We start from the raw sequence: 24922 nt of genomic DNA, 5'->3' as shown, positions 1-24922 counted from the left end.
AATGAACTCACAGTTTCATTGTCAAGTGAACCAAACTTACTCGGTCATCATATTTTAATAATCCATCCAATAGTTTTATGTTTTGTTAATTTTTAAACTTTGTATCATAACAATTTCAAATAGACAAAAATAGAAAAAATAACTTAAGGAATACCCAAACCCTGTATTTATTAATTCATGGCCCACTTTTTAAAAAAATAAATCCTTACTTGTAGTCCACACCACACCCACCAAATTATTTTGAAACAAACTGAATAAATCATATAATTGTATCTTTAATATTTCAGTTTGACTATCAAAAAAAGAGAACTTAAAATACCATTTTCATAATAAACAGACAAAAACAACAACAAAAAAATAATTCCGTAATGTCACCAGACATTTAGTGAGTATTGGGAGATCCCGGAGGGTCTCATGGATGCTTACACATTTTTGTAACAGTGAGATTAAATCAAGATCTAAATGAAGTTTACATATTACACTTGGTGGTGTATCTTTTGAGGTCCTTTTAATCGTTTACTGTTTGTTGTTGTTGCTCCCCCTTGCAAATTAATTATTTAAAAAGACCTAAGTACTTAGTAGTATAGAATTTCCCAAAGTGTGGGTTTTGCCAAATGCATCCCATTGGTGTTGTTCAAATGTCCTTCTGACTTGAATGTGCCTGTAAATTTGTAGCAATATCAAGGCTGCTTAGATTCAGGTTCAGCTCTTTCTGTCTCCACTCTGTCATGGATGGTGCTGTGCACTTCCATTGGAGGCAGATAATGACTGGGTGTGAAGTTAGCAGTCATTGATGATCACTGCCTAAATTTACTGATTTATTCATGGGTGCAAACCTGGAATTTCCTCATCTTGTCATTCTTTCTCATTTAATGGCAAGAATATTTCTATACAAAACAAATTTTCCTCACCATCTTATTTGATTATCCTGAGGGCACCCCTTATATAGGAATGGCTGAGTCAGTTTCTTTAAGACTAGTGAGTTTTTTTTTTAGCATTACCCAAAGAGGACAAATAAGGTATAATGTTTGCTTTTTGTTTATTTTTCTTATTTTGATGATGATGGTGATTTTAATTCTTACCAGAGGATATGTTTTTTAATTGGAGAGAGAGAGAGAGAGAGAAAGAGAGAAAGAAAGAGAGAAGGAAAGAAAGAAAGAAAGAAAGAAAGAAAGGAAAGAAAAGAAAAGAAAAGAAAAGAAAAGAAAAGAAAAGAAAAGAAAAGGGAAAAGAAAAGAAAAGAAAGAAAAGAAAAGAAAAGAAAAGAAAGAAAATATGGGTCATTTGCCTCTGATACACCTGTCGACCGAGGCTTCAAACTCACAACCTGGGTATGTGCCCTGAGCAGGAATCAAACCCGAGACCCTTTGGTACATGGGATGATGCTACAACAAATGGAGCCACACCAGCCAAGGCTGATTATTAGAATTATTATTAATACATGGGTTTAATGTTTGATATCTTATTTTAAGTAGTTACAGTTTTTGTTCTTATAGATGGTGAAATCATCACATTTCAAGCTCCTGGGAGCCTCTTGAATTTGGCTCCTGAGTTCTTTTGACACCACCCACGTGGCTTCGATAACGTGCTAACTCTCTGGGACAAGATGTCACTGACTCCTCTTAGTCATTCCCTTCCGTAGATCCAACAACCTGACATTTTTGGCTGATGTTGCATGGAGGTGCTCAGTTAGGTGTTTTGAACTGAGGAAAACATTTTTAAAAAATGCACCATCCATTCTAGATAGTTTCAAGTCACCTTCGGACTGTCGGGTATTTCTGAACCTCTTCTGTCTTATGTCTACATCTTTCTCTCCCGTGCACAGAATCCTGAGTCTCTGCAGCCAATATAATTAATCCTTTGCCCTTTCCTGAATATATACTCAGCTGTGTCAGAATAACAGTTTCATGCAACTGGAGTCATTTTTGACTACTGGAAACCCTGTACGATGAATCTCTTCTTTTTGTTGTCAGGGTATACATTTCATTGGGACATTAAAGCAGAATTACTGCCTTGAAATCACTTGAAATAATTTCCTCTTGTATGGTTATGCCAACTCAAAACCCAACTAGTTTTTTTGAATTTTGCTTTTATTTTTTAGAGATTTTTAAAATTTACATCTCATTATTATGTGTTACTTCAAAGTCAAATTCATGACACAAGGGTGTTCAAGGAAGCTAGCTTTCCTTCCACTTTTCTTTAACCAGTTTAATCTCTGCTTTTAGATAACCTTTTACTTAGTGTTTAAAGTTCATGCTTCTTTTTAGTACAAACATTTATGTATACAAACACATATTCTTACCCTCCTTTCTTAGATAAAAGCTTGCATACATATAAACTTTTCTCTATGTAGCATTTTTTGACATAATAATATATCCTAGAGGCCACTCACCAGTAGTATAGGTTTATGTCATTTCTTTTTATAGCCTCATAGCTCTTACTTTGTGATGAACATAGTTAGGTTATTTTCTGTCATTTGTGATCATGAACTATTAAAATGGGCTATTAAAATAGTCCATTTAATGGGCTATTAAAATGAGTAGCGCCTCCTGCAGTCAACTTTTAATATTTTTGCAATAGTACCATTGGGAGACATTCCTAGAATTGGGATTGCTGTGTCAAAAGGTAAATGCACATGAGGTTTGCTAGATATTGCCCAATTTCCATTAATGAAGGTTGTGCCATTTTGCATTCTCTTTGCTCTGGATATGAGTATCTGTTTACGATCAGCTTTTCCAGCAAAGTATACTATTAGACTTTCGGATTTGAGCCAATCTTGTAGCTCATAAGTGGCATCTCAGCTTATTTTAATTTGCACATTTTTAGTTAGGAGTGAATGTACAACAGACATTTAATTGGTACCTATTATGTAAGAGGGTCTGTGCTAAATATTGAGGAGCTAGAGGCAAAAAATACAGTCTGTGTTAAGATATTAGAACACCTTTAGGAATATAAACCAAAAGGACCATTGTGTTACATCCTATTAAGGGACCTATTGGGTGTCATTGCTGAGGTCTATGGGAGCCTAGTCTGAAGGAGTGTGATTAAGGAAGCTTCCTAGGATGAGGTGATGCCAGAGCTCAGTCCCAGACGATGGTAAGCAGGTGTGTGTGAATCTCATGAAGGGGAAGGTGTTCCAGAAAGAGAACAAGTACATTGGTCCTGAAGTGAGGGAGGGGAGAATAGTCTCCTGCAAGAGGCATGTACAGGGAGTCACGAAATCTTAGTCTAAGTTTTAGAGAGCATGTAAAGGGAGGCGAAGCTAAAGTAGTTAGTGGGGCTTTATAATGCAAGGTGTTGGAAGGCATCTTAAGCAGTCCCCCAGCTATCTGGACAGGCTCAGCTTGGAGGGTGGCAACATGGTGGTAGGGACAGCCCCTTCTGAGGCTGCTGCTCTGATCAGAGGGAGCAGTAATGTGAGTGGGGGCTGAGGGAGAGGTAGTAGAAATGGGAAGAAGTGGGTGGATTCTATGAATTTGAAGGGGATTTTGTTGATGATTTAATTGGTATAGGAGGAAGAAGGAGGCACTGAATATGATCCCCAAGTTCTTGGCTATTTAACCCATATGGAAGAAAGAAGGGGAAAATATTTGAGGAATGTGATGATTTTAGATGGAGAAAGCTGAATTTTTACCTGCCATCAGAAGGAATTATCTAGTTGAGAACAAGGCATCATGGGATCCAAGAACAGAGGACTTTTCAAGAGGGAGGTGGCCATCATCGTATTCAGTGATGCAGAGAGTTAAGGAAGATGTGGGCCAGAAGGTAGAGTGAGAAACTCACCCTGGTTTGCCAGGGACTTTCCTAGGTTAGCACTGAAAATCCTGTGTTCCAAGAAAAGCAATGGTATATTAGTTTCTTAGTGCTGCTGTACCAAAATACTATAAACCGGATGGCTTCAAAGAACAGAGATCTCTTCTTTCCCGGTTCTGCAGGCCAGACGTCTGAAATCAGGTGTCGGCAGGTCCATGTTCTCTCTGAAGGCTCCAGGGAAGAATCTTTCTTTTCCTCTTTGTAGCTTCTGAGGGTTGTTAGCAATCATTGACCTTCCTTGACATGTAGACTCATCACTCCAATCTCTGAGTCTGTAGCCACATGGCCTTCTCTCTGTGTGTCTGTCTTTTTGTCCTCTCCTCTTCTTATAATGACACCAATCATATTGCATCTAGGGCTCATCCTAACCCAGCATGACTTCAATGCAACTAATTACTTCTGCAGAGGCTCTGTTTCTAAATAAGGCCACACTCACAGGTATCCAAGATTAGGATTTCAATAAGTCTTTTGGGAGGACCCCATTCAACCCATAACAAATAGCATTTATCAGAGCAGGTTTAGGGCAGTGCAGGAGGAGAAACTTAGATGGTGATGAGCAGAGGGATAAACGTGGCATGAAGAAATCGATATAAAAGGAGAGAATTGTTGTCTCAGCCAGCAGGGACATGAGGACAGGGGATGGCTATTAAGAGAGCATTATTTAAGCATCCCTAAATGGTGATGGGAAGAAGTCAGGTGATACAAGAGGCTGAAGAGAGAAAAGAGAGGGGGAGATCATTGATTAGGCAAAGTCCAGGTTGTAGGAGGGGTAGGAAGTGGGGGATTAGTTTACAGGAAGAGACTCCACCTCCAGTGAGGCTGGAGGGAGAGTGGCCAAGGCACCCAGGATGCAGGAAAGTTAGTGGGTGTGGGTGGCTGGAAGGGGAGGGAGTTCCTGAGAACCTCCATGTCAGTTGAGAAGGAGTAGGCAGGGCAAGGACCAAGAGTATGGGGGTTTTAGGAAGGAAGTGCTTCTCTGAACAAGGGATAAGACTTGACCAAAATCACACACAAAGATCCCTGTCTGTCCTTGAAATGGCTCATGTTACAGCTGAACAGGTGGCCACTGATCACCTACATGGCCGCTTTTCTGTAACACACGACTCCACAAGAGGGGTTGAGAAAGCAGGATGAAATAGTGATAAGGGAGAAATACAAGAAGGACTGGATCATCTTGACTTACAAGATCTCGATTTCCATGTACATTTAGAATGTCATGAGTTAGTGTGGTAACCATGGAGGCACTCTGCACAGAGGCTGTTGGTGAAGTGAACCAGATGCTATAGCAATGTCTTAATGCAGCTAAGCACATCTTTTTTTTTTTTATTAAATATATGTTTTTATTTATTTCAGAGAGGAAGGGGGAGGGAGAGAGAGATAGAAGCACCTCTGATGAGAGAAAATCATTGGTCGGCTGACTCCTGCATGCCCCACACCAGGAATTGAACCGCAACCTCCTGGTTCATAGGTCAATGCTCAACCACTGAGCCATGCTGTCCAGGCATAAGTACATCTTATTGAAGTCTTTTTTAAACATTTTATTTATTTAAATTTTTAAAATTTAATTAAATTTATTGGGAAAACGTTGATTAATAACATTATGTAAATATGAGGTGTCCAATTCTGTAATATAACATCTGTACATTGCATTGTGAGCTCACTGCACAGAGTCTAGTCAACATGTATTTGAACCCCTTTATCCTCTTCATCCTCCCCAACCCCTCCCTTCATGGAAGTCTTGATTCGATGTACCTGGCCAGGCAGGAGATGCTGGCAGGACTATTTTCCCCAGCCTCTGCGGGCTTCTCTTGTCTGCTGGAGTTCATTGCTCTACACGCTCTAACAGCTGGCTGAGTTTGCAAGGTTGCTCCCTGGCTGCATGTTCTGGCATATGTATCCCTGAGTGTGTAGGGGCTGCTAAAACACCCTGCCCATTACAGACAACTGTTCACACTTATGTCCTCCTCGTTTGCTTAAAAGTCTATTCCAGTAAAGAGGGGAAAGATATAGGGACCCTTCAAGACAGCATGTTTCTCAGCATGCTTACTGAGTCTCATAACCATCTCGGAAATGAGTTTTAAATGTTTAATGTTCGCTGAAGCGACCGTGCCATATTCTGCTTTTGTTTGTTTATTGATTAAAGTTTAACCCAGCTATTTCGAGAGTATGCTGCAGTTATAGGAATTGGTTTATGGGGAGCAATTTTCCGTTAAGCACGGAGAAGGCCACTGATGGGGTGAGTCATGTCACACTCAGGCTTTCTTGCTGTTGGAGCCTTAATATTGTGACTAATTTGGAGCCTTTTCTTCAGTGGCTTAGCTGGTGGCACTTGGTCTGAATGCCTCAAATCACTCCTGCCTGCAGAATCAGGCAGAGCACGATTAATTCCAATCTTAGGACCCTGAGATCTTCATCGCTGACTCCTTGGTGTTCTTGTTGAGTGTCTTCCTACATAGGGATCATTGATTGGCCTGAGAATCATTTTGGAATTTACTTCAGAACAGCTATGTGGACACTTGATAAAGGATGAGCAACAATTGACCAAAGACCTTAGGAAGGGCATCTGAAAGGATCAAAATGTGTATGCTAGCTTGGGCCATCACTGGGCAGGACTGGGGTGGGGCACATGTCCCTTGAATTTGAACAGTTGCCTTTATCCCCATATGGAGTCAAAGGTGATTGAAAGAATCATGACTGAAAGGGTCCAGCACAGAATCTTAAACTTGGCTTCTAGTCTGATTCCACAGGATGAATGATTATTTTTTATGGATCCTCTATTTTTCTTGTGAATCACATAGTTATATTTCACAGTGTTCATGTCTGTGGTAAAAGAATTTGTTTGTTAATGTTGACAGTAAAAATATATGACATGTTTTGTAACTCACTGTTGTCTCTTCTTTGTATTAACTTCTGGGGACCCCCAGCCTCTCCCACCTCTGAGAGGCTGTCTCCTACCTGTTTGCAAAGTAACCTCATACACATTTCCTTTTGTGCTGTTAACTGCCAACCTTCCCTTTGTCCTGCCTCTTTCTATTTTCCCTTGACTTGCTCACAGTCCCTGGAGCCCTGGCATTGCTTGGCCTACTACCTGCTGCACTTTGGACTATACAGGGTGTAACTTGGGTATCCTCAGTTACCTTTGGAGGCACAGTGAACTAATCTTTTGTTTGAAATTTTTAAATACATTTTTTAAAATATATTTTTTATTGATTTCAGAGAGGAAGGGGGGGGAAAAGAAAGAGAGAGGGAGAGAGAGAGAGAGAGAGAGAGAGAGAAACATCAATGATGAGAGAGAATTATTGATCAGCTGCCTTCTGCACACCCCCTAATGGGGATTGAGCCCACAACCTGTGCATGTCCCCTTGATTGGAATTGAACCTGGGACCCTTCAGTCTGCAGGCCGATGCTCTATCCACTGAGCCAAACCAGCTAGGGCAGTGGTTCTCAACCTTCTGGCCCTTTAAATACAGTTCCTCATGTTGTGACCCAACCATAAAATTATTTTCGTTACTATTTAATAACTGTAATGTTGCTACTGTTATGAATCGTAATGTAAATATCTGATATGCAGGATGGTCTTAGGCGACCCCTGTGAAAGGGTCGTTCAACCGCCAAAGGGGTCTCGACCCACAAGTTGAGAATCACTGAGCTAGGGCAATTAACCTTTTAGAAAACGAGGATGGAGATGCTGGAAGGAGCCCCAAGGAACCATTTCTGTGCCATGGCCCCATGCATGTCCCATGGCCCCATGCAAGCCCCATGGTTCCATACCTGTCCTATGGCTCCATATATGACCTGTGGTCCATGAATGCCTCATAGTTACATGCACGTCCCATGGTACTGCATTTTCTTCCAAGTTTTGGCTGTCTGGTGTCTAATGCCCCAGACAGTCATGTGATGTCTGGCTCTGGTTGGATTTCTCCTCTTCTCTGGTTTCTGGGACCCTCGTCATTACAACAGGAGCTGTAGTAGTTGATTTCTTGAGTCCCTGTAAGAGTTCAGTCTTCCAGTACGGAAACCTTGATTAAAATTGTTTCTAGAGTTTCTCCCTGTTCACTTGTTCTCGGAGCTGCCATTTGACCTTTGTAAGTCACACAAGGACGTGACTGCCTGACAGTGGTCTACTTTCTCCAAGGAAGAATTAGGAAATTTATTTTAATAAAAAATAGATGGCATGAAATTGATTTTACTATTTCATTTTAATATTTTCATATGAATCTGCATGGAGTTTAACAATTCAATACCAATTGTAGAAAACTCTCTTGAACTCAATGCTTTTCTCTGTAAAAACTAAAATTTACATAAACCAAGTGTGATTCTCTTTGGTTTCATTAACAGGAGATGTGTTATTCTCCTGTGAGTTTACTTGGGGAAGAAAGTGTCATTTGGATCCTTAAAAAGTCCATTGTTCCATTAATAGTTTGAATTTTGTTATGCATACATGAATGTTCCTTATACTGTAAAGTAATGTCAAAATCATATGGGCAAAATATTTGAACCAGTTTGAAAGTGAAGCAACTAAAGTACAAGCACATTGCCTGCCTTTGACATTGAAAACGACAGTTGGGAATACATTTTGTATTTTAAAGTCTGTTGCTAGTTTGCTATCTGAGAAAAAATGGAATATTAAAAAAGATACCACTTTCCAATTCTATAATGTAGGTATATCATGATTATTTAAAAATGCATAGAGGTGTTAGTGGTTCTACACTGCATTTTCTTCTAACATCTCTATGAGTTATTCATTAAATAAACTGGTTCCAATACCTGCATTGTACTTTGTTGATGTTATTGATCTTTTGACTGATGAGACCCTGAGACAGTCCTGGTTGTATGTTTTTTTTATAAATAATGATTAGGTTCTGAAAGTGATTTATTGAGTTTTGAGAATTAGCAATAAATTTTGTATTACTTTTGTGTTCTAGGGCCACTAGTGAAATAATTTATGAGTGAACATCTATATTTTATCCTAAGATAAAATTTTTGTGTTTTGATTGATTTGTCTCAGTGGGAAATAGTTTTTATTATTTTAAGAATACAAATGGAATACTTTATAAGTGAAGTAGTTGAATGTGATTGCCTTAAAACTGGGAATATGATTTTATAAAGTTAGTGTCAGAATTCTGATTTAAAACCTTCATTTCATTTGGCCTCAAATAGTATGTTACTGTGTTTTATTTATCTTTAAGCATAACATAGCCTTTCTAAGCATTAAATGGCTAATTCACCTGTTTGTCACACTGAAGGTAGATAAAAATCTTGTCCTTACTTTATGCATGAAGAAAGAGTTGGAGATTAAATGTATGGTGTGTAAAGTTTTAATTATGCAGTATTTTTCTTGGACTTATGACCTTTTGCATTCTAGTATGAAGGCAAGATAAGCAGCCATGCCTACATCTGAGAGACAAAACATTAGGCCAACTCTAGCAGACAGCAGTGCTGAAATGTTTCTGTCATCAATGTGACAAAGAAAAGACTCCAGTGAGGTTCTTAAATCTAATTTAGTTTGTCTACAATATAATCAATACCTTAACTTTTAATTTTCTGGGAGGTCTTTTATTACTGAGTGAAGAAGGGCCAGAGTTCTACTCTGGCTCTCAGAGGAATTATGTTTGATTTCTCTTTGCTTTCCCATTTCCCACATGTGGCTCAGGAGTGGACTTCAGAGAGCCTGGGCACATATGTCTTGCATGAGGCAGGAGGCGTTCTCATTCATAATCAAGAGCTCAGTGATATTGTGTGCTAACTGCCAAAATGAATAGATCCCTCCAATCCACAGTGTGACAAGTTGCAGTAAAACAAGGTGACCATTCCCACCTCGGTAGCACCTGGGCACATGTGAGGTAGACTACACATTCTATCGACTGAAATCCATGAGACCAGAACCTGACGCCAGGAATGGCTAGCAACCTGTTTCTTGTAGCTCTCAGAAGGTAACTGAAAATTGTCATTCTCATTTGCATTTCTGAGTTTTGTGCTAGATAAGACATTCCAAAATATAAAACTACAGACCAATAAATCTCACAAATATAGACACAAAACTTTTTTTTATATTTTATTGATTTTTTACAGAGAGGAAGGGAGAGGGATAGAGAGTTAGAAACATCGATGAGAGAGAAACATTGATCAGCTGCCTCCTGCACACCCTGTACTGGGGATGTGCCCACAACCAAGGTACATGCCCTTGACCAGAATCGAACCTGGGACCCTTCAGTCTGCAGGCCGACGCTCTGTTCACTGAGCCAAACCAGTTAGGGCCACAAAACGTTTTAATAAAATTTTATCAGTTGAATTCAGCAATTTTAAAAAAGGATGATACATTGTGTTCAATTGATCTTTATCCCCAAAATGCAACATTGCATGGGATTTCAAAGGTTTAACATTTAAAAATTAATTAATGTAAATCAATGTATTAACTATACTTTAAAAAATATTTATTTCAATACATAGTAAAAAATACTTTTTTACTTAGAGTGAAAAAGTCATTTGATAAATTTCAGCACATATTCAGGATGAAAACTGGGAGTTAAATGTATTGCCACAACATGACAAAAGTTATCTTAATAAATCTAAATGTAACATGATACTTAATGGTTAATTGTTAAAGGCTGAATGCTTTCCACACAAGTAAGTTGACTCTTACCAATCAGTGCTTTTAATTATCATTGTGCTAGCCACTCTGAAAGGTAATAATAGATAAATAATTGTTAATATTTATTTTATTAAAAGTAATAAAATATTTTACATATTTTAATAAAAGTAATATAATAAACAAATAGATGACATACAGATTGGAAAGGAAGAATTGCAACTCTTCTTGGTAAATGAGATTATCTATATGGGACATTCTAATTAAATTTTTTAAAAGAAGTATCAAAGCTAGCAAGTGAATTTCTCATGATTTCAACATATGTAGTGAATATAAAATATTCTGTCGCATTGTGATATATAGTCAACTAATAATTAGAAATTGAAATTAAATTATATCCTTTATAATAGTATTATAGATATGAAATAAGGATATATTTAACAAGATATGTGTAGGTGAACATTAAAAACTGTAAAACATTACTAAGAAATTAAAAAGACCTAACCAAATGACAAATATTTATAAATAATAAGATTTAATCTTAAGATATCAATTTGTATCATATGTGTTGCCACTATAACACATGAATTGCAATCTATATTTATAACAAATCCAACCAAAATTTTACTGTTCTTTTATTATATAAATTGAAAAGCTGTTTTTAAAATTTATATGGAAATGTGAAATATTTAGAAAAACTGAAAATATTTTAAGATGATCAAGCTTAGAATACTTTCGAGTACCTGACTTCAAGATAATGTGGTGTTTCCACAAGGATAAACACATGAATCAATGGAACAGAAATCAGAGACCAGAACTAGACTCCCACACATATTGTCAGTCAATTTTAAACAAAGTGGCCATGGTAATTCAATGAGGAAATGATAGCTCTTTCAACAAATAGTACTGGAGAAATTGGACATCTCTAAGCCAAAATTAGCTGAAATGGATCATAGACCTAAAGAACTAAATTTATAAAACCTCTAGAAGAAAATCTATGAAAAGTTTTCCTGTGACCTTAGATTAGGCAAAGACACAAAAGGCACACAAAAGAGACTCTGAAATTGGACCACAGCAAAATTAAAACCCTTTGCTATTCAAAGACACCATTGAGTACCTGGAAATGCAAGCCAGATGCTATGTGAAAATATTTACAAGACCTGTGTCTACTAAAGGTCGTGTGTCTACATATATGAATAAATTCTTACAACTTAAGAAAATACGTAATCCAAATTTTAAAAAATGGACTAGAGATTTATAGTTTACAAAATACAAATGACAACCATAGTGAGATACCTCTATACATGCAGCAGAGTGACTAAAATTAAAAAGACTGATAATACGCTGCTGTAAAAAAGAAGGAAGTCTTACCATTTGCAACAGCATAGATGGAACTGGAGAGCATTATGCTAAGTGAAATAAGCCAGTCAGTGAAAGAAAAATACCACATGATCCCCCTCATTTATGGATAATAAAGACCATTATAAACTGATGAACAAAAATAGATACAGAGGCAGAGCAGCATTAAACAGACTGTCAAACTACAGTAGGAAGGCTGAGGAGGGAGGGAGGGTAAGAGATCAACCAAAGGACTTGTATGCATGCATATAAGCATAACCAATGGACACAAGACTCTGGGGGGTAGGTGAGGCTGGAGGAAGGTCAAGGGCGGGGGGAGAAAGGAGACAAATGTACTACTCATTGTAATATTTTAAGTAATAAAAAAAAAGACTGATAATACTAAGCATTGGTGGGAAGGTGGAGGAACTGGACCTCATGCTTTGCTGTTAGTAATTTATGATGGTGCAGCCACTTTTGAAAACATAGTTTCATTAGAAGTTACACATACACTTACCCTAAATACCAGCAAACCCACTCATAGGTATTTGCTCAAGGGTAATGAAATGTTAAATAGGGTCTACAGAAAGATTTGTGCTCAAAAGTTTACAGCAGTTTTATTTATACTAACCAATATGGAAAATTCAAAGGTCCATCAATGGGAGTGGACAAATTAATTATGTAAAATGGAAAATACAGACAATAAAAAACCCAAACTGGATTAATTTTCAAAATATTATGCTAAGTGGAAAATTCCAGATTCAAAAGACTACATATTATTTGAAATTTTATAGAAGAAAAAACTAAAGCAGCAGAATACCTATCAATGGTTTCCTGGGTACAGGGTAATGGACAAATTTCACTCTAAGGCAGTAGTTCTCAACTGTCCTAATGCCGAGACCCTTTAATACAGTTCCTTATTTATGTTGTGGTGACCCCCAATTTCATTGTTACAAATTGAACATAATTAAAGTATAGTGATTAATCACAAAACAATATGTAATTATATATGTGTTTTCCGATGGTCTTAGGCGACCCCTGTGAAAGGGTCATTCGACCCCCAAAGGGGTTGCGACCCACAGGTTGAGAACTGCTGCTCTAGGGGTTTGTGAGAGAACATATAAGTTAATACAAATTTTTATATCATCATTGAGGAGGTGGTGACAGGGTTTATACATTTGTTAAAAGTTGTTGAATTTACGTTGGTAAATGTTATTGTGTCTAAATTATACCGCAGTGAACCTAATTTTAAAAATTGTATAAGTTCCAACTGTAGAGGAGAAGCAATGACTTGCCAAGAATGTAAGATCGGGTAATCAAATTGCTTGCGAAGCAGCCGGAGTTTGTCAAAACACTGTGCCCAGTTTCCTTAGCAATAAGGCCAAGCATTATATGACAACTTTACAATGGGAAAGTTAATTATGAACAACGTGTTATGCAACATTTAATAAAATGTGTAACTCTGTGTGTGTCAGAAAAGCTACCTAAAATTCAAAATATTCAGGTCTATGATGGAAACCCACCACATAAACTATTTATTTAATCAGTAAAGTTTTCCCCCAAAGTTATTTTAAAAGATAAAAAACCTAATAATTTAGGATAACGATGTTATTAGAGAGATAATTTATATGGAAAGTTTCTTCTTTAAACACTGCCCTGGCTCAGGGCTAATCTTTGGAGGAAAATATTTCTGACTTATATGTGCTTTGAGACGATGTCATCACATCCGAGCATTGCTGATTTGTAGGTTTCTTGGAAGGAGACTTGAGTTGGGGTGGTGAACACACAATACAATATACCGATGATGTATTATAGAATTGTACTCCTGAAACCTATATAATTTTATTAACCAATGTCACTGCAATATATTCCATAAAAATACATTTTATAAAAGAGGTAGTAGTAAGCATAGGGAGGAAATGGGGGGGCATTCATTTAGCCACAGTACCTTTGGTTGTAATGTGTGCACAACTCTCCTTTTTTCCTCTCAGGGCTGATTTTCTACAGGTGGCCTTTTACTTCTTCTCACTCCTGAAATTGGAAATGGGGCATTAAGAGGACCTACTGGTACACTGCAGTCCAATAGAACTTCCTGTAATGACGGAAATGCTCAAACCCTATGCTGGCAAATACGGTCGTGTTAGCCATGTGCAGCTGTTGAGCACTTAAATGTTGCTAGTGCAACTGAAGTAATGAATTTTCAATTTGCCTTAATTAAAACATAAAATCATCTATTGGTGGTGACTATCATTTTGAAAGCTCAGGTTTGGGCTTTTGGCTTCTAGCATTATATATAAAAATATTGGCCTAGGCTGCGGTATGTGTGTGTGCCTGTGCAAAGGCTGTTATATCCTGGCATAATATTGGAGTCTTCTTTTGGAAACCATCAATGGTTCATGTTTTAAGAAAACTGGCCTTGGAAAAGAAAAATTTTTCCTAGAAGTGACTTTTATACTTCTGCTATTAATTACTTTGCTGATGTAAAGAAAATCTCTTACTATTTTCCTGGTTGGTTTCAATTTTCTTAAGTGAAAAATAGGCATATTGGGTTTTATATGAAAGGTTTTACCACAGTGATGATTCTATTGTTCTTTAGACTAGGCTAATAAGGTAGCTTAAGAGGCATTTGGGATATTCTTTATTCCTTAGAGAAAACTCCTTTCTCTCTTTAACCCTTAGACAATAACACAAACAGATTCCGTATTAAAGAACAAAATAGAAATTGAGATGCTATTGACATTGTTGACATTGACAACATTTGTATCACAAATGTTTATTTAATAGGAAAATTAATAGTTTATATGAAGAATGATGTGATTTTTCATTTTCATACATTTTCATAGTTAATTAACATATAAAGAGTTTAGAATCATATTCTCCTTTAGAGTTAGCACTTTTTCTTGCTACCTAGAAGGAAACAATTCAGAGATGAAATATTAAGATATATTTTAAGTCATCAATGCAGTGGGATTTAGAAACTTACTCTGAAAGCTGCCTGGCTATTAGGCTTAAAACATAAATTAGAAATATTTGGGCTTCAAGTAACAGATAACTGACCTTTAGTGTTTTAACTCATAAGGAGACTTATGGTTCTCTAACTAGAAGGAAAGTCTCTCCAGGGCTAGTTCAGAAGTGTCAGCAAGGCCCCAGCTCCCTCATTTTGCTCGATCATCCTCATGGAACTGGCTTTTGCTTTCTGTGTTTATTCCACATTGAGATGGCTGCTGGCAGCATTGAAAGGCAGGCAGCAGAGGAGGTTGGAGGATACCCAACTTCTCTACTCATCTGTTTTATGTCAGAAATCAACAACATAGGAGAATCTTTCATGTGCAGAGTTGTTTATGTGCATGTGGCCAGCACTGCGTCACGTGACTGACTCTAGGTACAAGGGGAAAGGAAGTGTGTGCCAAACGGGGATGGAGAAAATCATAACTGAACCCCCCTGAGTCCAGTTGGCCAGGGACTAGGGTGAGGCAAGGACCCGGTTTTCAGTGCAATATTTAAGATGCACCCAAAAATTTAGTGGTAAAAATAAATAATATATTAATGCAATATTAAAAAAATCAATATTCATGACAAAAAATTCATACTGAACAGACTATCTGGGTTTTAAATCAGGATCCAATCAGTGCCGTCTCCTGGCAAGCCCTATTGCAGCTCTAATGTCTTTATTAAAAATGTGGGCAGTTTGTTCATTAGGGATTTTATAAGTCGTTAATGTAGACCTTTAAAAACATTGCATGAAGGTATTGTTTTGATAGGTGAGTTTTTTTTGGCACCCTCTTACATTTGATACTCAAGGGGAGGACCTCATTCACCTTAGTCTTGTCCCAGTCCTGCTGTTTAACAAAACCAGGTTCTGTTGGCAAAGAAGACTGGTGGGCATCAAAGCTTGTCTCCACAGCTGTGTAATTGGTTCTGGTGTATGTGCCCCATGAATATTCATAAGTCTGTTTCTGTTTCCTATCTGCTCCATGGAACATGTCTTTCTCTTCTCTTTTATTCTAAACCTCTGGTTGATAAATGATGTCTACCTTATCTTGTGTCTCTTTCTAAACAATGGATACTCAAAAATTCAAAAATACTCTTTTTAATTGAAATGCTGAGTCAATCCTCTCTTGACAAGAATCAGAAAATTTACCCTAGCACCGTGATTTTCAACTGGTGTGCTGCAAGAATTTTTAAAACATGTGATACCTGATTGTCAAATTAAAAAACAACCAATACAACAATAGCTATTGGTGTGAATAATCAAAATTATACCCATTTTTCGTAAAATCGGCAGAAAATATGATAATTTCACGGTTTTCCACAGAAGTTAGTAGTTTATGTGTGCCATGAGATGAAAAAGGTTGAGAATCACTGCCCTAGCAGATTATTCCCAAACAAATCTGAGATAAAATAAAGAAGTGCAAGAATTTCCCATTTTTTTATTTTCTCATTAAAATTTTTTTGAATGACTTGAACTTTGAAAGATGATTCATGAAAAAGTTGAGGGAATAGAAAGATCTGCTGGTACCTTTTTGTGTGTCCTGATAATGGACAATGGGAATTTGATGGTCTTTGAAGATGGTTGAGTATGTTCCTATTTTAAGGAACTCATGCCATAAAATTGTAGAAGTCATAATTATGCAATATGAAAGCTGGCATAAAAGAATCCACTCTTCATTTTAATCTCATTCTATCTTTGGTCTTATTAACTACTAGTGGTTGATGCTGATAAACTGTTTATTAGAAACCTCTTAAGCTTTTCTTCCCCTCAAGGGGTGTGATAAAGGCAAGCTATCCCTTAATGGAGAAGCTTTAAAATGCTATCAGGATGCTTTTGTGAATATTAGTAACTTGCCTCCAATGAAAATTTTATATGAAAAAAACTTATGTAGACCTGTGAAACCTGACTAATATAGATATGTAGTAGGAATTTCATGCAAGGCTATAAAATACATTTGTATTAAGGACCAAATGTAGTATTCACACCATTTATAAGATATAAATTCTTTAAACTCAAAGGTGGGTCTGCACAAAATTGTTCAATGTTTTCTCTGATTTAATTCAGCTTTTGAAAGTTCTTGAGGCCAATGTTTGGAATTTAGGGGGGAAAATGTAAGAACATATGGAAATAATAAATTGACAGAGTTGGTTGTTAAAGATGGCTGCTATGAGAAAATGTAATGTTTGCAGCAGGGAGAGTAAAAATGGAAAGATTACAGTGAACTTTGCATGTGTTTATCATTACCATTCTTATTCAGGACTTCACTTTCCCCTGAGCCAAACCTGAGCACCCAGGATTTTTTAGCTATCTTCTTCTTTAAGCAACCAATGAAATATTATGTTTCTCTTGGCTATATCTTCTTGCCTCATGCCCTGTCTTACTTCCATATACCCCATTTTCTTCCTGGCCACTTGAGTTGCCTTTTTATTTTATTTTTTTTTATTCAGTCACCCCATTGCATGAATTAACAGTTGCTTTTGTTGCAACTGAGCAAGGGATTCTTTGCAGGTCTGTGTCTCCTAGCCAGAACCATGTAACTGTTGCTGGACAGGGGGCTGGGCTGTATCGTTGGAGAATATTCTGTATGTGGCTCATTTTGTAATTCTCAAACACTCTGGGATTCCTCTGCCTTCATACCTATGTGATGCTTCCATTGATATCGCCAGGAATTTCACACTCCTACAGAGAGAAAGATAGCTCCCAAAGGATGTGTAATTTTGTTATGCAGCCACAACTCTCTCTAAGACTTCAAGCCAAGCAAAAACATGTGCTAGTGCTGGAGCTACTTTTCAGCCAATGCAACCACGTGAGCTTCTCGGCCTTCTCTCGTTGCAGCAGTTTGCTTTTGACCTCTTCCTGGCCTGCCATGTAATTGTGCCCCCCTCTTCTGCTGCGGTAGGTGGAGGAGCAGCCGTACTGTTTTCCAGAGCAGATCCAGCACATGGCCACATCTGCCTCCGTGCTCAGTTTGTTTTTATCATCTGTGGGACATGAACGGACCAGTGTGCGTTTTCAGATGGAGTAAAACAGAAAAGATTATATCAGCACTTTGCAATGATTTCCTGTGTGCTATAATTGTTCATTGTAGATTAGAAGGACTTATGCCTTTTATAGTCTGAGACCAGCTCCTCGACTGCATAACCACACAAACAAAACACTATCAGAAGAAGCAAACACGACTGTAAGAGCTCATGAAAAATCCTGCTCTGATGAAATGGACTATAGAGCCTCGGAATCTTTAATTACTGGGGGTTTTATAACCATATTAAAAGAAACAAAAAATGCAAAACAAAAAAGCCACATCTCAAATATCATGCCTAGATATCTTGCTGAGGACCCCTCCCCCCCAGGGGGTGGGGCAGGTGATATACTGAATGGTTTTGGGGCAGGTCATCATTTCTCCTCTAATCATTTTCATATGGTTTTGCACATAAAAATTAAGATTTGAGTTGGAGACTAAAGAGTTTTTGCTTTAACCTCAGTTGCTAACACTAAAATCATCTCACATTTGGTATTTCTCTAGCACGGGGCCTAGTACAGAGATTAGCATGTGTGTGGGCTGAATCCCAAAACCATGGGGCAAGTAGATTAACTGTGTTTACTTGGTTTTTATGTTCTCTTTTTTTTTGGATATAATTAGCAGTTAAATTAGATTTACTTTAGTAGTTTAAATTCTATTTTGAAAAGACAGATGTAAAATTGAAAGTAGGGACTGAAAATTACGTACCCCTTCCCTGAAGATTTAAAATGTTAATATTTGTCAACATGAAAATGTTGGGAGAGCATTCAACAAATTTTCTCTGTTCATTTGTAGTAGTTTTCCTAGTTACTGAGAAACTGATGTGAAAGCATAATGAAGACAGTTCTTATAAAAGATTTCTAGCAAAAGAGCAGACTGAGCTTATGGGAGAAATCCCTTACCCTCATATAATGGCATTACAAAATACAGAGCTGCCCCAAAAGCAAGAAAGGGGAAGTCCCAAGGACAGATATTAAAAAGAGGAATCAAGTGTAGAATCCTCAATAGGAACCTATGTTGAAGGGCCTTAAGGGCTAGGGTTTTCAAACATGCTTAGAAATGGGAGTAGTAGGTGGTAGGGAATCCTGGTGGGCAGGGAGAGCAGGAACTCCACTTTCTGTGGAAAGCTACAAACCACAATGGGCTGTCCTACCTGAGAAGTGGAAGTCCAGAAGAACCGCATATCACCCCCGTAGAAGAGGGAATGCAGCTGGCTGTGGGTGAAAACAGACCCATGAAGGAGAAATTGGAATACCAAGCTTACTCTGTAGAATTCCATGGGGGACCCAAACATGTACTTTCCTTACCAGGGAGTAGTCCCAGGTCAAGAAATAGACACTTGACATCTACACACCAAATCTTTGGCTCTAAAGGGGGTCTTTGGTCTTCCACTCTCTAGCAATGCTCCAGGATAGTTCCTGGATTGTGGGCTCTTGTTGGAATTACTCTTACTGAAGATGAGCACAGAGTTAAAGAATAAACCTCAATGAGACCATCAATGCAGAAATTACATCCCCTGGTCCATATAACAGACCAATAACCAACAGATTTTAAAGTGTATAAGAGACACACAGTAGAATCGGAATGACCAGAGTAAGGGACCATGATATAGAAGTGACAGAGTATCCTGTATAATAAAGAGGTAATATGCAAATTGACTGTCACACCCTCGCACAAGATGGCTGCCTCCATGTGGTCACAAGATGACCACCACAATATGGCTGGCAGGAGAGGGCAGTTGTGGGCTGTCAGACCAGCAGGGGAGGGCAGTTAGGGGCGACCAGGCCAGCAGGGGAGGGCAGTTGGGGGCAATCGGACTGGCAGGGGAGCAGTTATGTGTCGATCAGGCTGACAGGGGAGTGGTTAGGGGGTGATCAGGCTGGCAGGCAGAAGTGGTTATGGACAATCAGGCAGGCAGGCAGGCAGGCAGGTGAGCAGTTGGGAGCCAGCAGTCCCAGATTGTGAGAGGGATGTCCAACTGCTGGTTTAGGACATCCAGCATTCGGACATCCCCTGAGGGGTCCCAGATTGGAGAGGGTGCAGGCTGGGCTGAGGGAACCCCCCCCCCCCCCCCCCGTGCAAGAATTTTGTGCACTGGGCCTCTAGTAGATGTAATAAAGAAGATGAGTTGGAAAAAAAATTCTGTGTAAAGTTGTGTGAATGTAGTAGTTAGGAATAGATCAAGCCATATTTGAATTCAAAGTAAATAGTTCATTTAAAAATTTATCTACAACTCATAACATGTAAGAAATACATGAGTCAGTCTTTTATCACAGAAAAAAGAGGTCATGATTGCCTAATTTTAATCACTTGTCTGCCTTTCTCTCAAAAAAGAACCATGTATTCTACTCTTATTTTCAATGAGGAAAGTACATGATCCTGCATAGACTTGGGTGTTTGGATGGCAAGATTTCTGTTTTATTTATTATTGTACCCCAAGCAAGGACTTCATAGTGGAGAGGATGACTTCATACTTAGTTTACTGCTTCCCAAGAACATAGTCTCTCCAATAGTATGGAGACAATAAAAAAAACTAGACATTTAAAAGATAAATCATAGACTGAGAGAGGAAATTATAAAATTAAAAGCATTCATCATTTGTGTTTCTTGTTCTTCTTTGCTTTTTAGCTCTTTGACTTCTAGTTTTCTTTCATGAATCATGTGAATAATATCTTCCTGCAAAGTTTTTACAAAGATTTGGGAATGCACATGTAAAATAACCATGGGGTTGCTCTGCTTAGTTCTTAGAATATTGTATGAAACCAATATCTACCAATACTGGTGTTATTATTTTCATCTCAGATTTATTATTTTCACCATATTATCTGAAGTAAAATTCCTCAAGGGTGTATACTAAAGTTTCATTACTTTTGGTAGCTATTATCTTGTTATCAAAAGTAAGGTATAATACAAATTGCTTTTGGAGAATACTGTTGAAGTAGGTCATCTTGCCTGGGTCTCTATCTCTTAATCTAATCTCTCTTTATTGATGCCTTTACTTTCTCAGTATATATATTTTGAAAAACACAGTTACTGATCTTTAAACTATTGGAATCTTGTCTCTTTTTGAAATATACTCAATCTGACAAATTTCTTAGTATCTTGCACTCTGTACTCTATCTTGGTTTGCTAATAGAATCAAAATCCCATTCCTATATGTTATCGCCAAATGTGTGCGCCAATATTTGATGCTGACTTCTGATTCACCTCCAAACAGTACAGATGACATATATGAAGACCCATTGCTGAGGTGAATGGTGATTCATATGGTGACTAGTTCCTTGAACTGGCCAAAGGGCTCAAAGCCATTGCTGACAGATGATGTCACCATCAAAATTCTTGTTTATCTTGAATTTAGAAACTAAACAAAAACAACCTCTCATTATCTTTTTTTAAAATGAGGACAACAATCCCAAAATCGGTTACCATGACTTTAGGAGAATCCACCATGAAATGCTGTCAAAGAGATAATTTTCAGAACATTGCAGTCTTGGATTCCGGGTTGTTCTGCCTCTTCTGTTCCTATGGTTCTTATGAAACTGGGTGGACTCTTTGCCCTCAAAGGCTAACTTTTCCTGTGGTTTATTTTTTCCCCTCACACCCAAGAAAATGGTTGAGTTATGCTAGCGTGGATACTTCCCTGCTGAATAAACCCACAGGATGTGGTGTGGAAACATAAGGCAGAATAAATTGGATTGATGAAAGTTTAAACTTTTTAAAGAAAAGAGCAAAATTTGGTATAGAGAAATAATTACTATAGGCATAAAAGAAAGTTGTATTGTTTTCTTCATGCAAAAAGACTCATTTAGATTCCAGGGATCTCAAACTTGTTACTGATTCAGTTTCCATCTAACATGTGGGAACCCCCTTCTCTGGCCACTCCATTACTCTGACCTCTGAGTTACAAAAGGAATCTACTGGATGAAAATAGTGTGTCAGGTTGTGAAAGAATATAGTGGTCTTAAATTCCAGCAATGCCTCACAACGTAAAATCACAACCCAGCAGGAGATATTTACTGAGTCTCTTATGAATGGCATGTCTTCTAGTGTTTATAAAAGTCTATAGAGCGGCTCTGTCTCTACCCGATTATACAGCACCGGAAATAGACTAGGAGACGTGCAGTGACTAGTCCAAAGGCCGAGGTGTCTTTGGAGCACAGCAGGGATGAGAATCTTAGCCTTCGGACTGCAGTGGCCATGCTCTAAAGTTCTACAGCCCGTAGCTGTGATGGGGAGGAGCTTGTTTGTATCATGCTGTTCCTACCTTGTGTGGGAGGGGGGGGGGGGGGGGGGCGGGGGGGGGGAGGGCAGGTGAGGGAGGGGGGTTTGGTGCTGTGCTGAGGAGCTGGAGCCCTGGTTGGGAGGGGAAGCATGCGGTGCCCAGATCAACATATCTGAGCTCCCTCTCCTCAGGTTCACAGAAGGTTCCATAGCCCTGCTGGCTGCCGCATTTACAAGGGGGGCTCTGAGTCAGTGCTTTCTTTGCTCCTTGAATCAAAAAAGTTTTGAGGTAAATATATCTCATCATCTACCTCATTACCCCAAAAGAGAGGCTCTGTTATAGAGTCTAGGGGTGCTCATTGCACTACAGAGGCACAGAGCACCCCAAACATAGTCCAAAGAACTCGTCTAACATTCATCACTTTTTCTTGTTTCCCAGTGTTCACAATTTATTCACTTAGTTATTCATCGAAACAGCACTGATTCATTTACTAAGCACATTTTCATTGAGTGAGTGCCTCCTTTATGTCAATTTTGCATCAGGCACTGGGAATATAGGAAGTGGGAAGACAGATGTGTAAACAGGGTCATGGAGCCTCATTGGGCAAAGCTTGTGCATCATACGCACATGGAAGGGGTCCTTCATCTTGTCTAAGGAGACCCAGGGAGGCCTCCTGGAGGAGTTGTCATTGCAGCTGGCTTCTGAAGGGTGGCAATGGAGCACCAGGTGAGAAAAGGTAGATAAAGGAAGCTCTGGAGAGTCCCTAGACCAACAGGCCTTGATACAGTCAGAGCCCAAAGTGCACATTCGATGGCAGGAAGATGGGGGTTAGAGCTAACAGGGAGCTAGATCAGTGTAGTTTGCTGAGGTTTCATCTAAGGATGCTGATGTGGAGTCAGAGGCAGGGGGCGCTGGATGGCCAAGGCACTGAGAGAGTAACCGTTGGCATAGCTGGGGAGCAGTGGTGCAGATTCGAGAGAGTGGTGGCCAAACCAAAGTTGTAGCAGAAGAGACAGAGGGAAGCATAGTCAAGAAGGGGAACTAACAAGGTTCTGTGAATGGACGGGGCAGGTGACCCTGCAGTGTGCTCCAGGATGATCCACTGTCGTCATTTGAGTTAACGGAAACCCGACAGTCCCCTCTGTTTTAGTTGAATTTCAGCACCAAAAAAAAGGCATTCTCATAATTTCTGTCCAAATGTGAGTTACAAAGGAAATCTACTGGATGAATCTACTGTGAGTTAAACAACTTTAGTTAAAAAAAATGAGATTAGAAATTTATCTGTAAATATTTATCCTATATACCATATGATGTAGAGAGAAATAATTTGCCTTATATATTTTAAGAGATGAAAGATTCAAATGCTCCTCTCATCTTTGCACTGGGCACCCGCCCGCCTAGAGTGTCTCCTTTAGTAGGAGCTATTCCTACAGTCAGGAGAATGCTGGGGCTTTTACCCTGATATCAATTAAATGACAGCTTCTTCCATAACAGTTCCTCCTACCCTCTCTTGTCACCCTAATCCTTTGGACAAACTCAGCATTTGAAAAGAGGTTTATATTTACACCAGACTTTATAAAGATATTGCCAGGCTCTCCCGTCCCAGCTATCTTTAATGTAATACTGTTTATGTTTAGGGAAGAACAAAAATAGAAATGTTTATACCCGGTGGGGTGAGAAAAGAACTAATGCAAGCTGGCACCATCAGCTTGGTGGATCCTGTTTGTGCAAACAATTCTTGTTAATTATAGGCCTTCTAAACGGACAGCTTTATTATACTGACCATATGTAATTAACTTGACTTTTCTTTCTCTAGGTATGAAAATAGAATGAATTGCAATTTCCCCTTTACTTATTCTCAAGCAAGGACTGCATATCCTTTAGTGGACACAGTCTAGCATTCATCTTTTTTTTTTTCTTTAGAAGTTCTGAAATCACTGTATGGCATTAAATTGAATAGGCCTAGTATATCAAAAATAGAATTATAATTATGAAAAGTCAGTTAAAAGGAGGGTGAACGGTAAAATGAAATGAGATTTTTAATGGCTTGTCGGCAGTTATAATTAATGAGATGGAGCTTGGGCCATGGATGTGACCTTCAGGTAGGCATGGGACGAAGGCCTGTGTGAGTGGGCCCCGGAAGGAGAATGATTTTTCAGAAGACAGTTCCTCTCTACATCTTGCCAGCTTCTGCCTTCCCCTCTGTCAGGACTTTTTCTCGAAGTTGGGCTCCCAGGTGTGGTCAGGAAGCTGTGGTCTCATCATTGGGTGCGTGAGAGCATCCCTGCAGGAGGCAAAGCAGGCCCAGCGAGCCGCAGCTAGATAGCGACGCCTGGATTTGAGAAGCCACTTGTTATCTTGCTCATAATAGGTAACTGCTTTTCATGACAATGTTAATTCAGAGGTCGACCCACTTCAGTTTATGCTTTACGCAGTGATTTTCTTTGAACACTAGTTGCAAACAAAGAGAGAATGAGACAAAGGCATGCTGGCTTCAGCTCCTGATACCATCCAACTGCACAACCTCCTCGCACACTGAGTGGGTTCCTGAGGCTATAGAAATTGTTTTTGTCTGATAAACACAGGTCCCTTTGAACTCTGTGGGGGTTCTTTTCCACTGGCACTTTCTTATAACTGTATGCAAAGTATTTTTTTTTTCCTGGTCTGATTTGGAATCTAAAGAGTCTACATGTGAGCCTACCCCCACCTCCTTCATCCTTTTGTTAAAGCATAAAACATTGCAGTTACTGTAACATCTGTTATGTTTCATACCCCGAGGCACAGGCAGGCAGAGCTAAATCTCTTCACACACTCACACACATGCTAGCCTCTTTTCCTGCTCGTGCACATAGAATGGGTTGACTGGAAGGCAGAACAAATCCGAACAAATATCTAGGAACTGGTTCACAAAGGCTGTTAGTTACCCATCTGATTACTACCAACAACAGT

General features: G+C 38.7%; 1 protein-coding gene across 3 annotated transcripts in view; it reads left to right on the top strand.

Annotated features, from left to right (window-relative positions):
• Nucleotides 1-24922, top strand: part of SEMA5A (semaphorin 5A) — a 394782-nt gene that overhangs the window by 151754 nt on the left and 218106 nt on the right. The window lies entirely within an intron of this gene.

This window comes from Myotis yumanensis, unplaced genomic scaffold (assembly GCF_028538775.1).
Source record: "Myotis yumanensis isolate MYYU_CA2020_CCGP unplaced genomic scaffold, mMyoYum1.0.hap1 SCAF_4, whole genome shotgun sequence".
Taxonomy (NCBI): Eukaryota; Metazoa; Chordata; class Mammalia; order Chiroptera; family Vespertilionidae; genus Myotis; species Myotis yumanensis.
Note: the sequence above shows the minus strand (reverse complement) of the source record. Positions and strands in the feature narration are given on the sequence as shown.